Below are 13,179 nucleotides of genomic sequence, written 5' to 3'. Positions count from 1 at the left end.
CCATTTTGTTCTAGATGACATTTTGATGCTGCCGTATTGAGAAGTAAGCAATCAGGGTACAGGGACCAGTATGACTTCCCCACTGCAGGCTGCCTGGGTTTGAATCCTGGGATCTGCCTCCTACCAGCTGTGTATTTTGGGACAATTGACTTCCAATCTTCATGCCAGAGCTTCCCCATCATAAAATGGAAATAACAATTACATCTCTGCAAAGAGTGATTGTAAGAGTTAAATGAATATAAGCCCATTTAAAACGTTTAGAGCAGGGCTCATAGTAAGTGGTCAATAAACAGTAGCTATTACCATTACTATAAATATAATTTTATTCTTTTTTAATGTTTATTTATTTTTGAGAGACAGAGCCCACGCAGACTCTGCATTAATAGCGCAGACATGGTGCCCGAACTCACAAACTGTGAGATCATGACCTGAGCTGAAACCAAAAGTTGAGCGCTTAACCAACTGAGCCACGCAGGCACCCCTAATTTTTATTCTTTTTACTTAATCTCTGCTAGCTTTATTTATCTCTCCATGTCTGGATCTTTCTGTCTGTTTCACCTAGCTCTCTCTGTTGCATAAAATACTCTCAACTTTCTCATGGGTAAAAAAGAAATAAATATAAACTAATAGTCTAGTGTCCAGTTCATAATAGATATTTCTGGTAAAAATAACCAACACAAATTAAACCTAAGAATTGCTATGGCTGCATGTAGCAAAATGTGGTTGCTGACTAAAAACTGACTGAGGGTCAAATCTTCAAATGCTAATTTGCAATATTTGTCTCAGAAAAGTTGGATCTGGGGGCACCTGGGTGGATCAGTCCGTTAAGCATCCAACTTCACCTCAGGTCATGATCTCTCAGTCCATGGGTTCAAGCCCCACATCGGGCTCTGTTCTTACAGCTCAGAGCATGAAGTCTGCTTCAGACTCTGCCTCCCTCTCTGCCCCTCACCCACTTCTCGCTCTTTCTCTCTCTCTCTCTCAAAATAATAAATAAACATTAAAACATTTTTAAGAAAGAAAAGTTGGGTCTAGTAGAAATAACAGTCACTGAAGAACCCTCATGAAAACAATATAAAAATTGGTAAAATTTGAANAACACCCTCAAGGTCCATCCTTGTTGCTACACATGACAGCTGGCTAATTTAAATCTTCACTCTGAAATTTAAGTGAACACTCAATTCTCTCAGAAAGACAGTATTATTACTTTATTATTATTTATTATTAACTTAGCAAATAAAAAATCAATGGCAAAAATGTTAAAATGTTTCATAAAATAGAAAATTAATCCACAAATTGGTTGATGTTTTGGGGGCTTTGTTACTGTTGGAGTTTATTGGAAGGTATGAGGGCTATTGGTGTTTGCTCCTGAAAAAGCTTTCTCAATGAACATGTAATAATGTCGGTGTAGGGGCACCTGGGTGGCTCAGTTGGTTGAGCGTCCGATTTCGGCTTAGGGTCATGATCTCCCGGTTTGTGAGTTAGAGCCCCATGTCGGGCTCTGTTCCGACAGCTTGGAGCCTGGAGCCTGCTTCAGATTCTGTGTGTCCCTCTCTCTCTGCCCCTCCGCTGCTCCTGCTCTCTCTCTCTCTCTCTCACTTTCAAAAATAAATAAACCTTAAAAAATAACAATGTTGGTCTAATTTTGATTCAATGTCAAAATGCCACTAGACTCCAAGAGTTGGGAAAGGCATATAGATGAAGATGGGGGAGGGGGGAGGTTGAGTGTGTGTGCACACACAGATGCCTAGAGGGAAAGTTAGGAAAGAACAAAGGCAGCATGGCTTCAAAAACAGAGCAGCACACAGCATATCCCTCGCCCCTAGGAATCTCATGTTATCCTAAGTGATGGGACAGAGACAGAGCAGTACACAGTCTTCAAGATCAGACTTGCGTTGAAGAAGGCTCGCCCCACCTACCAGCTCTCACCCTGCGGAAGTCACCACCTTCCCAGTCCTCACCTTCCTCATATGAAAATGAAGACAGCAATTGTACTCACCGCCTACGGTGATATTATACGAGGCCCACCCGAGTTAAGGCCTTTGGGCAGGTGCCTGGCAGGCAGTCAGGCCTCGATATAGACGTTAGCCGCCATTGTTTTTATGTGACTTTTTCAGTGTGCATGTGCTCCCCGAAGTTACTCATCCAGCTGGCAGTTAGCTCTGAGTAGCTTCTTCTGCGAGGGGCCTTCCGATCATATTTCTAGGCCCCCTCAGCCCAGTTTCCAGGACCTCAGCACAATGCCATGCTTATCATCTGATCCCAGCGACGTTGAGCCGTATGTCGAACACATAGCAAAGAGAGAGAAATAAAAGGGGAGAGATAAAGGGCACTAGGGTCGTGGCTGTTAGACGTATGGGGTACATCAAAGGATGTCAGGCAGATGGGGAGCAGGGGAGCGGCTCAGGGCAGGACAACACCTGGGAAACAGGTACTAATTAGCTGACAGGTGGGTCAAGGACTGGAAGAGGCAGGAGACAGTAGGTTGTTGATTTCGCGGAATCAGAGGCTGCCTGAGGCCAGATTCCCTAAGACCGCTGCTACTCCGGGCTGAGTGAGGAAGAATAGTTAGAAAGAGCTGCTAGGAACAGGAACTCTCTGTTCAGACTAATTGGGTAAAAGTAAGGACAAGTTAAGAATATGTTCTGCTTCACCTTGAAGAAGCCCCGGCCTGGTGCGGAGACGCTCTGCTGACAGGTTTGATAACTGGGCCTTTCAAGAAGGGCTCGGAGCCTCTGTGGCCTCACCTACTACTCCGCTTCCTCCGGTCATATCTCCCCCGAAACTAAAATACAGCTTGGAAAGACAGCTCGGTGCCCTCACAGTCGCTGTGGCTTCCTCAGGCCACGACACGCTCTCTCTTTAATGAGGCTGCGGGGCTATAATTCTCATCCCCTGACATTTATGGGAGGCTTCATATTAGCAAGAGGCTTTACAGCCATTTTTATGAGGGATGCCTCCCCGGGACCTGTCGGGTATAATCACCCAGACTGAGCGGAAGGAAAGAGCGCAAAGCGCACACGTGTCCCGCCCTCACCTGCCGACCAAGAAGGAGCCAGGATCGGAGACTGCAAGTGCCGCTCGTCTTCAGCCACGTGTCAGGGCTGATTTTCTTGCCCTTGATAGCTCTCTATCACCATCTTCCACCTGCGGCCCTTCCCCAGGTCCTGAAGGTGCAGCTCCCAAAGGCACCTCGGGTCCATCCATGTCAGTCCATCTCTGCACCATTGCTCGGTCCCGGCCTGACTCTCGCCCTGCATCCCAGTCCCGTCCCCTTCCACTATCCACACATGAGACAAAGTATATTTACTTGTTAGATGTTTACTTATTTATTTAACATATGCACCTTTGTAAGCTTTCTGGTACTTCCGGAAACATTGTTATCAATAGCCTATAGCAAATATGTTGCCTCGTAAAGAATAATCTTTTAAAAACAAAAATAGCAAACTTCAATAGCTTCCTCTACAGAGTAAGATTTATTCAGAATAAAATCCAAGTTCTTCTGCAGACCACAGGGTCCCTTCGTGACCTGGTCTTCGTGACTCTGTCTTCGTGACTCTGTCCCCTGCTCCGCACTGGGCTCGGGACCCGCCACGCTTTCTCCTGCCTCCAGAGTTGACACCCCCTTCTTGATCTGCCTGGAAAGGCTTTGGTCCTGTCCTTAGCACTGCCAGCGTTGTCTCCCTTCTCATCTCAGCTCACGGGTCATCTTGCGAGTGCATCTGATCTTAACGTGTCCCTTCTCCCCCATTTCCCTGGTAATTACTTTCCATGCACTTTGAACAACCTTAAAATATTTCTTATGTGTTGCCTTATACAGTCTATCATCTTTGCTAGAATGTACGTCACCTGAGAACAGGGACTTTGTGTGTGTTCTTCACTACTGTATTCAATGCCTAGCCTGTTGTCTGCACGGAATATGAGTTCAGCAAATACCTATTGAGAAATTAAATGAAGAAATGAAGCAATCCACTGACAAGCCTCTGTCCTCCTCTGAACCCCCTGCTAGTCTTACTGTTATCAGTAGAGGGCAGCAAAGACCCTGAGTTTTCTACCTTGTGATGTTGATGCTGGGAAAACTCCAGAAAACTTCCTTCCCTTTGCCAAATAGCAGACACGGGTTTATCAGGAGTTTCAGGAAAATGTCCAACTTTACAAAATCTTTCTTCTCCTTTCTCCTGAAGCCTTCTCTGCTCTGTACCAATTATAGAATTTTTCTTTTTTTAAGATTTCGGGCTGACAACACTTCTTAGGAATTAAAAACAGTTGTGGTATTGACTAAGCCAAAAAGAAACACAGTGGCTTCAGCCTGTCCCTTCCTGCCTGACAAGTTAGTGTGGGGAAAAAAAGACACTCCAATCGTGGCTGGCAGCTGTTTGGGATGTAAGGATTTACAGCTCTCCCTTATGGTTTATGGGGAGGAACAGGTACCAGCTAGGCAGCTGCTGTTTGTATTTTGAGCACTTGCAGGGGCCAAATGTGTGTGTGTGTGGGGGGGGGGTGGTTATGGTTATGTTTTCTGCTTGTATGTCTCCCCTTTTTGTTTAATAATCTCCCTACCCAGGGCAAAAACCTCACAGTCTCTTGCCTTTCTGGGCTCCTTTACCAAGAATGCCCACTGAACCAGGTAAGCAGCAGAGGTGGCGTCCACACATTCTTAGAACGGCGTTTTCATTCACTGTCTGTCCAAAAAATACTGACCAAGTCCTATTCTGTTCTCTGTGGGTACAGATACTCCATTTGACTGAAAGAACAGTCAATGGAATAAAAAGGGAGGCAGGCGTTCTCAATCTCAGCAATACTGACGTTTTGAACTGGATAATTCTCTGTTGTGGGAGCATCCTAGGATGTGAAGCCACATCCCTAGCCTCTGCCCGTTAGACACAGGTAGCACTGACCCCCTAAGTTGTGATAACCAAAAATATTTCCCGACATTGCTGAATGTCCCCTCGGGGAGCCAATGTTCATCAAAACCTTGCAAACCACTATGTTGAAGATCATGATGGATAACTTTGGGACTATCTTTCCAGCCTGAGTCAATGACCCCTTTCTCCTAGCACTGTTCCTCCTCCCTGTCCGATGCTTGTCTGCCTGTGACCTGAAGCCTCGGGACTTGGTACACTGGTCATCTGACCCCATGTAGGCCTCTCAGCTTCTCTCCTCTGGGAATCTGAAACCAGGACCTAGGTACTGACTACCACCTGGGTCCTTTGTGGGGCCAAAACTTTAGTGCAAATTTAGGTGTGGGTGAATGTTTGATAACATGGGGCCAGTCTACTGCAGAGATAAGAGAGAAATAGAGAAACACAGAGGAAGAGTCAGAAAGAAGTCACCTAGTTCTAGCATTTTCCGGACAGGCCAAACTTCCTACCTTGGGTAGTTTAAGATATTCATGTACATTTATAAGAAATTGCTCTTTCGTGCTGGGGCAGTCTCTTATTTGTTTGTTCCGTTACTGGCAAATGAGTCCTAATTGGTATATTCTCTGTGGCTTGGAACCAAAATCATAACTAGGAAACAAGGGATCTAGGCCACTGAAGAGCAGTATTTAGCCCTCAAGGCGGCTCCACCTTCTTCAGCACAGGTAACATTTTCTCCTTTCTCTCCCAAAAAGCTTCCTCATCCCCTCTAGAGAGTTTTCTCTTGTCTTTAACCTTGGCTTGTACACAGTCTGCTATGTCATGGCCTTGACTCAGCTTCTGGTTGTCCATTCGTTACCATCTTGAGTGTAACAGCAAACCCAGGCCAGGTTTCTTGGCTCAGATTCCTGTCCAAGTGAGTCTGATTGGCTCATGTGGCAAACATGTTTGGTTGGCCATCCAACAACCATCCCTCCCCATCAGTTTTGTTCAGGTGAACAATCGCACATGGTAAATTAAACTAGTTTGTAAGGGCAAAGAGATGTAAGAGGAATCTTCAGGAAGTGTGAGGAGGCTTATGGGAAAGAATTTTATCCTTGACAGAAGAAGGCAAAGCCAGTGGATGAGTTAGCCCATGCCCTTCCTGCTGGCCTTGGACATGTCATGTGAGGACGTGATACTTGAAGCCATGGCAGCCATTTTGAAATCGTGAAGTAAAGCCAAGAGAACCACAGAGAAACTGACAGAGGGCTATAACATCCTTGAGCCGATGAACTATTGAGCCGATGAACTAACCAACCCTGGAGCCATTTACCTTTAGACTTCTTGTTACATGAGATAATTAGATGTCCTTACGGTTTTAGCTACTTTGACTCAGGTATCTTGTTACTTGAAGCCAAAAGGATCCCAACAGATACAGGAGAGCTCATCTTTTCAGGCCAGGTCACTCAGGTCCTAGGTCACTTGCTGGCTACCCTGCAGATTTATTGTCTTGCAGTCATGCCCCTACCTCCAGACCATATGTTTATCCCACCCTAGCCTTTTATGATGAAAATTTAAAAGCTGACAGAAAAGTTGAGAAAATAATACAGTGAACAGTCAAATATGCTTCACCTATATTCATCAGTTGTTAACATTTAGCTCCATATAGTCATTGTACATATTCCCCTATTAAGGTTATTTTTTACTGAATCATTTGTGTTTTTTTATTAAATATTTTTATGTATTTCTAGGAGAGAGAGAGAGAGAGACAGCGTGAGCAGGGGAGGGACAGAGAGAGAGGGAGACACAGACTCTGAAATAGGCTCCAGGCTCCGAGCTGGCAGTCAGCACAGAGCCCAACGCGGGGCTCGAACCCACGAACCGCGAGATCATGACCTAAGCGAAAGTCGGACAGTTAACCGACTAAGCCACCCAGGCGCCCCTTTACTGAATCATTTGAAAGGTGGTTAGAGACTATGAAGCTTTACCCTAAAGTATTTCAGCCATATAACTTGTAAGAAACAAGGTTTGGGTTTGTCTTTCATTCTTATCCGGGATTCTTCAAGAGTCACATGCTGTTTTAAAGTCATCTCCCTCTCTCAGAGCAGCTGCGTGATTCGGTCTGTTAAGCATCTGACTTCAACTCAGGTCATGATCTCATGGTTTGTGAGTTCAAACCCCATGTCAGACTCTGCTGACAGCTCAGAGCCTGGAGCCTGCTTCAGATTCTGTCTCTCTCTGCCCTTCCTCCACTCACACTCTCTCTCTCTCAAAAATAAATACTAAAAATAATAATAATAATAATGTCATCTCTCTAAGTGTCTCCTTTATTCTAAAACAATTCTCCTGCCTTTCCTGGTTTTGGGTTTGTTTGGTTGGTTTTGGTTTCAGTCTTCTTTTTTTTTGGTCTTTCCTGTCATTGACTTTCAGGCCAGTTCTTTTATACAATGTTCACAATTTGGGTTGTCTGGTTGTTTCTTCAGAATTATATCCAGTTAAAGATTTTTAGCAAAACTCTACAGAGGCGAGGCTGGGACCATCTCAGCGCATCACACCACCAGTGCCTTTGTGTCCTTTTATTGGTTACACTAAGTTGAATCCATCAATTGAGGTGTTTGTTGTCTGTCTGCTAGCACTGCTCACTGGAAAGGCATCTCTTCCCCCTTAGTGATGAATGAGTAATCTGTGGGATGGTATTTGAAAACATGAGAGTATCTTGTGCCCCCAACATTTTCAGCGACTGTTTTAACAGTCATTAATAAGGCTTGCCTGAATCAACTATTATATTAGTGACTGCAAAAATCAAAATTTTAAAAAACTCTATCATTTTTTCCATACCTTTACGCTGGAACCCCACTGTTTAAGAAGAAGAGCTTTTTCTTCCCTCCCACACACTTTTGCAATTTTCTCAAATATCATGATGAACTCCTAAGATTCATTACCACTTATTTTCTTTTTAATTTTCAGTTTGTCCCAAATTTGTCCCCTCCCAAGTGGGAGTGCCTTCAAATGGTTTCTGTGTCCTTCTGACGCATCCCTATCTTTTTCTGAGCACTTCTTTGCTCTTCTAGCTGAGGAAGTCCCAAGCTCATCTTGTACTTTCCTTGACCCAGACCTGGAATCAGACCTGGTTCTTTTCAGTGAGAAAAGGTTGCTAGAAACCAAGAACTGAGTGATAAGAGTGCTCACTGCAATTGGGATGTCACTGATTCTGGACCCTTTCGGCAGACACAGACAGGAAGTGTATTTTATTTTAAATAATTAATTTATCTCAATCCCCCAACTCCAATCCAACACCACAGGTTTCTTCCTCCTTTCCCCAAGTCCCTATTTTATCTCCTTTCTCCCACATTGAAAACCCTGATTTTCACCAACATCAGTATAGCTACTCATTTACTGCTCCCTACAATACACCCAATAGTATCAGAATTACTATGTCAATACCACTACTAACAATCTTACTAATAAAGTACAAGACCATTTGAAGCTTTTATTTTATCCTTAGAATCTAGCCCTCTGGGGCACCTGGGTGGCTCAGTCGGTTAAGCGTCCGACTTCGGCTCAGGTCATGATCTCGCAGTTTGTGGGTTCAAGCCCCACATCAGGTTCTGTGCTGACAGCTCAGAGCCCAGAGCTTGTTTCAGATTCTGTGTCTCCCTCTCTCTCTGCCCCTCCCCCACTCATGCTGTGTCTGTCTCAAAAATAAACTATAAAAAAAATTTGTTTAATCTTCTCAAAAAAAAAGAATATAGTCCCCTAAAAGTAACTGTGTGTCTAAAAACCTTTAAACCTTGATATAAATTCATGTGTTTATCTTCAAATTAGAGTTTTCCTGTTCTTTGTGGTAGTGGGCTTTTTATTATTTTTATTTTTAAAGATTTTATTCTTTTTATTTTTTTTAATTTTATTGAAACATAACTTTTATAGAACATTGTGTAAGTTTCAGGTGAACAAATTGTGATTTGATATATGTATGTATTGCAAAACAATTACCACAATAAGTTTAGTTAACATCCATCATGAAAATATGGAATGCCTCATGAATTTGCATGTCATGTTTGAACAAGGGCCCTGCTAATCTTCTCTGTATCATTCCAGTTTTATTTTATTGTTTTTTAAATGTTTTTATTTATTTCTAGGAGAGAGAGAGAGAGAGAGACAGCGTGAGCAGGGGAGGGTCAGAGAGAGAGGGAGTCACAGACTGAAACAGGCTCCAGGCTCTGAGCTGGCCGTCAGCACAGAGCCCGACGCGGGGCTCGAACCCACGAACCGCGAGATCATGACCCAAGCGAAAGTCGGACGCTTAACCGACTAAGCCACCCAGGCGCCCCAGTATCATTCCAGTTTTAAGGTATGTGCTGCTGAAGGGGGCGCTCATATAACTTTTTGAATATGTAAAATGTTCCATAGTTTACAAGTTAAAATTATATGAAAAGGCAACTCAGAGAAGTTGTCTTCAATCCCTATACACATGAATTTCATTAGTTTCTGGTTTATCCTTTCTTATTCGCAAAAATTAGCATATACATACGTATATGCATATACATACATATGTCCTTATTTTGCCTTCCTTTTCATTCAAATGGTAGTATATGGTGTATACTCCTTTGTACTGTATTCTTTTCACTTCATATCGCTCTCTGTTGTATAATGCAAGTCTTTCACAGCACTAATTTTTCACTCTATGTTCTATTTTATTTGCTCTCTCAAATGTATTTGTACTTACTTTATTTTAATGTTAGTTTTATATTAGAGCTAAAATAATCTTAGTCCCTCCATCTTATTTCTGTTATTTTCTATTGGTTCCCTAACAATATTTAAATTAGTTAATAACTTCTTTTCTCTTATCCCAATTCACCAGCTTCTCATGTGAATAAATATCCTTTTACCCCCCACAGTAACTATAAAATAATCAACAAGTATATTCTGTTTTTCATTTCTCTCACTCATCTGGCCCTTTAATTGTAGAATATCTACTTGGACTGGGTATGTACTTTTCTTACAACCATCATAGTTTTATGGCTAATTACATACTTATGTTCCTCATTAGTCCTCTTGTCAATGCCCTTCCCTTTGGGTGGTCTGAAACACCTTTCCTTAGGAAATTCCTCAGGAAGAAGCATGGGAGCAATAGTCTCTGGTTCTCTCATGCTCATAACTTTTAACATGTTGGCTAGATAGAAAATCTTTGCCTTATGTTTTCTTTCTTTGAATATTTTCAGTATGCTACTCTATTTGTTCTGGAACAAAGCCCAAAGACAGTCACTTAAGTCATTTGGTATTTTGACTAAATGCCCAAACGATTTCTTTTGTAAACTCCAGACATCTCTTGGAATATATCTTGACAATGATCATTCAGGATTGATTTCCTAGGTACTAGTGTCAAATCTCTTTATTTCAGGAAAGTTTTCTTAAATGTTACCTTTTTACATTTCCTTTGCTTTTTATTTTCTTCTTTCTGTGTCTTCTAATAGAAGATTATTCAACCTATGTATGTGTGTGTTGATATTCTTTGCTTAACTTCTGTACTCACCACTTGCTCTTGAATCTCTTTGATCTGTTGAATTCACTTCTTTTCATCTTGTATTTATTTTTAAGGCATGATCTCTTTATTCATCTTCATGTACCATTTTAGTTTTTTTTCTGAAATTATTAATATTCTTTTTTTTAACATTTACTTTTGAGAGAGAGAGAGCACGTGGGGGCTGGAGGGGGGTGGACAGAGAGAGGGAGAGAGAAAATCCCAAGTAAGCTCTGCTTGGCCAGTTGAGAGCCTGACATGGGGCTCAAACCCATGAACCATGAGATCATGGCATGAGCTGAAGTCAAGAGTCAGACGCTTAACTGACTGAGACACAAGGTACCCCAATTAATATTAATTCTAATTCTGAGTTCTTCCACCTCATTTCTGAGATTTTTCTGATTATAGTCCTTTAATATTTTATTAGTTTTTAAGCTCTTCTTGAAGTAGTAAGTTATATTTTTCATCTGTTTTATAAGTATGCCTTTTTAATGTTTTCATTGTTGGAAAGTTATTCTGTTCTATTGGATTTTTTTCCCAGTTTGAGATATAATTGGCCTATAATATGGTTTAACTTTACGATATATACATATGTTTTCGCGTATAGGTGGATTAGGAGAAACTTAATGGAGGACCATGGTGGAGGAGAAGGGGAAAAATAATTGGGGAGAGGGAGGGAGGCAAACCATGACAGACTCTTGAATGCTGAGAACAAACTGAGGGCTGATGGGGGGAGGGGCGAGGAGAAGGAGGGTGATGGGCATGAAAGAGGGCACTTATTGAGATGAGCACTGGGTGTCATATGGAAACCAACCTGACAATAAACTATGAAAGAAAAAGAAAGAAAAAAGAGTTTACAGTATATGAATCAATGATTTTATATATGTATATATTATAAAATGATTACCATAATAAGGCTAGTTAACATATCCAACTTAGTGTTGGATTTGAACATGATCTAATTCTATTACTTCCTTTTATATGAATTGAGGTGTTTTTTATGAAAAAGGGGTGAGTTAGGACAACTTTTCTGGCTTCAGTGCTCTATATCTCCCTCTTACGAGGTCCTCACAAAGAATTGTCTTAAAAATATTTATTTATTTATTTATTTGGGAAGGAGGGGTAGAAGGAGGGAAAGAGAGAATCCTAAGCAAACTCCACACTCAGCACAGAGTCCTGATGTGGGGGCTCAAAGGGATCATGACCTGAGCCAAACTGAAGAGTCGGGCATTTGACCAACTGAGGCACTCAGGCACCCCAAGAATTCTTTTTAAATGGCCTTATGCTTTAGGAGATGTGATTCCTCTGCTTTTTTATTTAGGCTTTCTTTTTCTTTTCTTCTACCCTTTTTCCTTTCCTCTGATTTGAATACTACTCTCAGAACTCCACCCTTGGTGTGAGACTTTCTCCTGAAAAGGAGCTTGGTAATTTTGAAGGCTTGCACACCCAAGACTATACCAGCTCCTTTAGATTCTGCCTTGAACCCCACAGAGCCACAGCTTTCTTGGAGTCTACAAAAGCCCTTCTTGTTCTAGCTGTTCTCAAATTGCTTCACTCTGCATGTCAGTGAATACTGTTGTCAGTTTAGAGAGTTGTGTTCTCAGGTCCGTCAGATACCTCCCTGCTCCCTCCTGCCCTGACATGGATACACAGAGCAGTGCACCTTTAGTAACTGGGGGTGTTCCTCCACCTGCTCATGTTTTGGGGTTCATGAAGATACCATGTACACCTAGNGTTGTCTGATGGCTGATGCTAGGACTTCCAGCACTATGTTAAACAACAGTTCACCTAGATTTTTTAAGGTGTTGACATTGGGCCTTGGATTTTGCCTTTAATCTGGTTTTTTTTTTATAGGGGCAGGAGGATTTCAGAAGATTTAAAAACCTCACCGCCCCTGCTACCATCTTCCCATCACTCCATTGATTTATTTATTCATTCATTTATTCAACAAATAATTTTGAGCCCTGAATTGTAATCTTATGCCTTTTCAAATTCTCTTGGTACCGTTAACTTTCAGGCCCCTGCTGCCTGTTCTGGCCTGACTGCCAATGTAATTACCTGATTCCACTGAGGTGCATTGGTATCTCCCACGTGGGGCCAATCATCTATTATTGGGAGAAGTCAAGACCCCTCCCTGCCATTGCCTCTGTGCAACCATACTGAAGAGCTACATGGCCTGTGTCTCCTGCTCCTCTTGCCACATCTGGACTTATAAAATGCTACAGCATAGTGCATTTAATCTGGCTTCCCAAATAGCTGCCAGAAGGAATGCAGGAAGAAACTTGAGGCAGAGAGAGTTAACTTTCCTTGGGGCAAACCGTGACCGTTGGGAAAAGAAAGAAGGATGGAGGTGGGCAGATAGATTCCCTCTACCTTCTTCCTGCCTGAGACTATTAAAGGTACGTCATCTTTGTTCCGCCTATCCTGAGATATCCGTGAAGTTCACTAAGGCACCATCAGCCAGCCAAGGAGTGCTACATAGCTCTGCACCTCCTCTATGTGGAGGTGCCTGTTCTAATTCACACAAGAGTCAGGTACATGCTAATAGCTGCTCTCTGGAGCGCAGACATGTACAAACAATGATGGGCACCTAGAAAAAGGAATAGGAACCTCACAAATCATCAAATCATCACATACCACCCAGTTCCTTCTATTGCATATTCGTCCACACTCTGCTGGACTAATCCCTATGAGGTGTTCACTATCTCATTTTTGGCTTAACTGTTTGAAACTTCTCCCTTTTTCTTTCTGTTTATTAATTTTAAGTTATATTTATTGATCTATAATTTATATAATAATATAAAGTATGTTACATTA

The 13,179-nt window shown here is 42.2% G+C and overlaps 1 pseudogene; it reads right to left on the bottom strand.

Annotated features, from left to right (window-relative positions):
- Window positions 1–8,862: 8,862 nt before the first annotated feature.
- LOC144239066 (U6 spliceosomal RNA) lies at window positions 8,863–8,963 on the bottom strand (annotated as a pseudogene).
- Between the last annotated feature and the right edge of the window lie 4,216 nt (window positions 8,964–13,179).

This window comes from Crocuta crocuta, unplaced genomic scaffold (genome assembly GCF_008692635.1).
Source record: "Crocuta crocuta isolate KB4526 unplaced genomic scaffold, BGI_CrCroc_1.0 scaffold107, whole genome shotgun sequence".
Classification (NCBI taxonomy): Eukaryota; Metazoa; Chordata; class Mammalia; order Carnivora; family Hyaenidae; genus Crocuta; species Crocuta crocuta.
The sequence above is the reverse complement of the archived record's forward strand: the minus strand, read 5'-3'. Positions and strand labels throughout refer to the sequence as shown.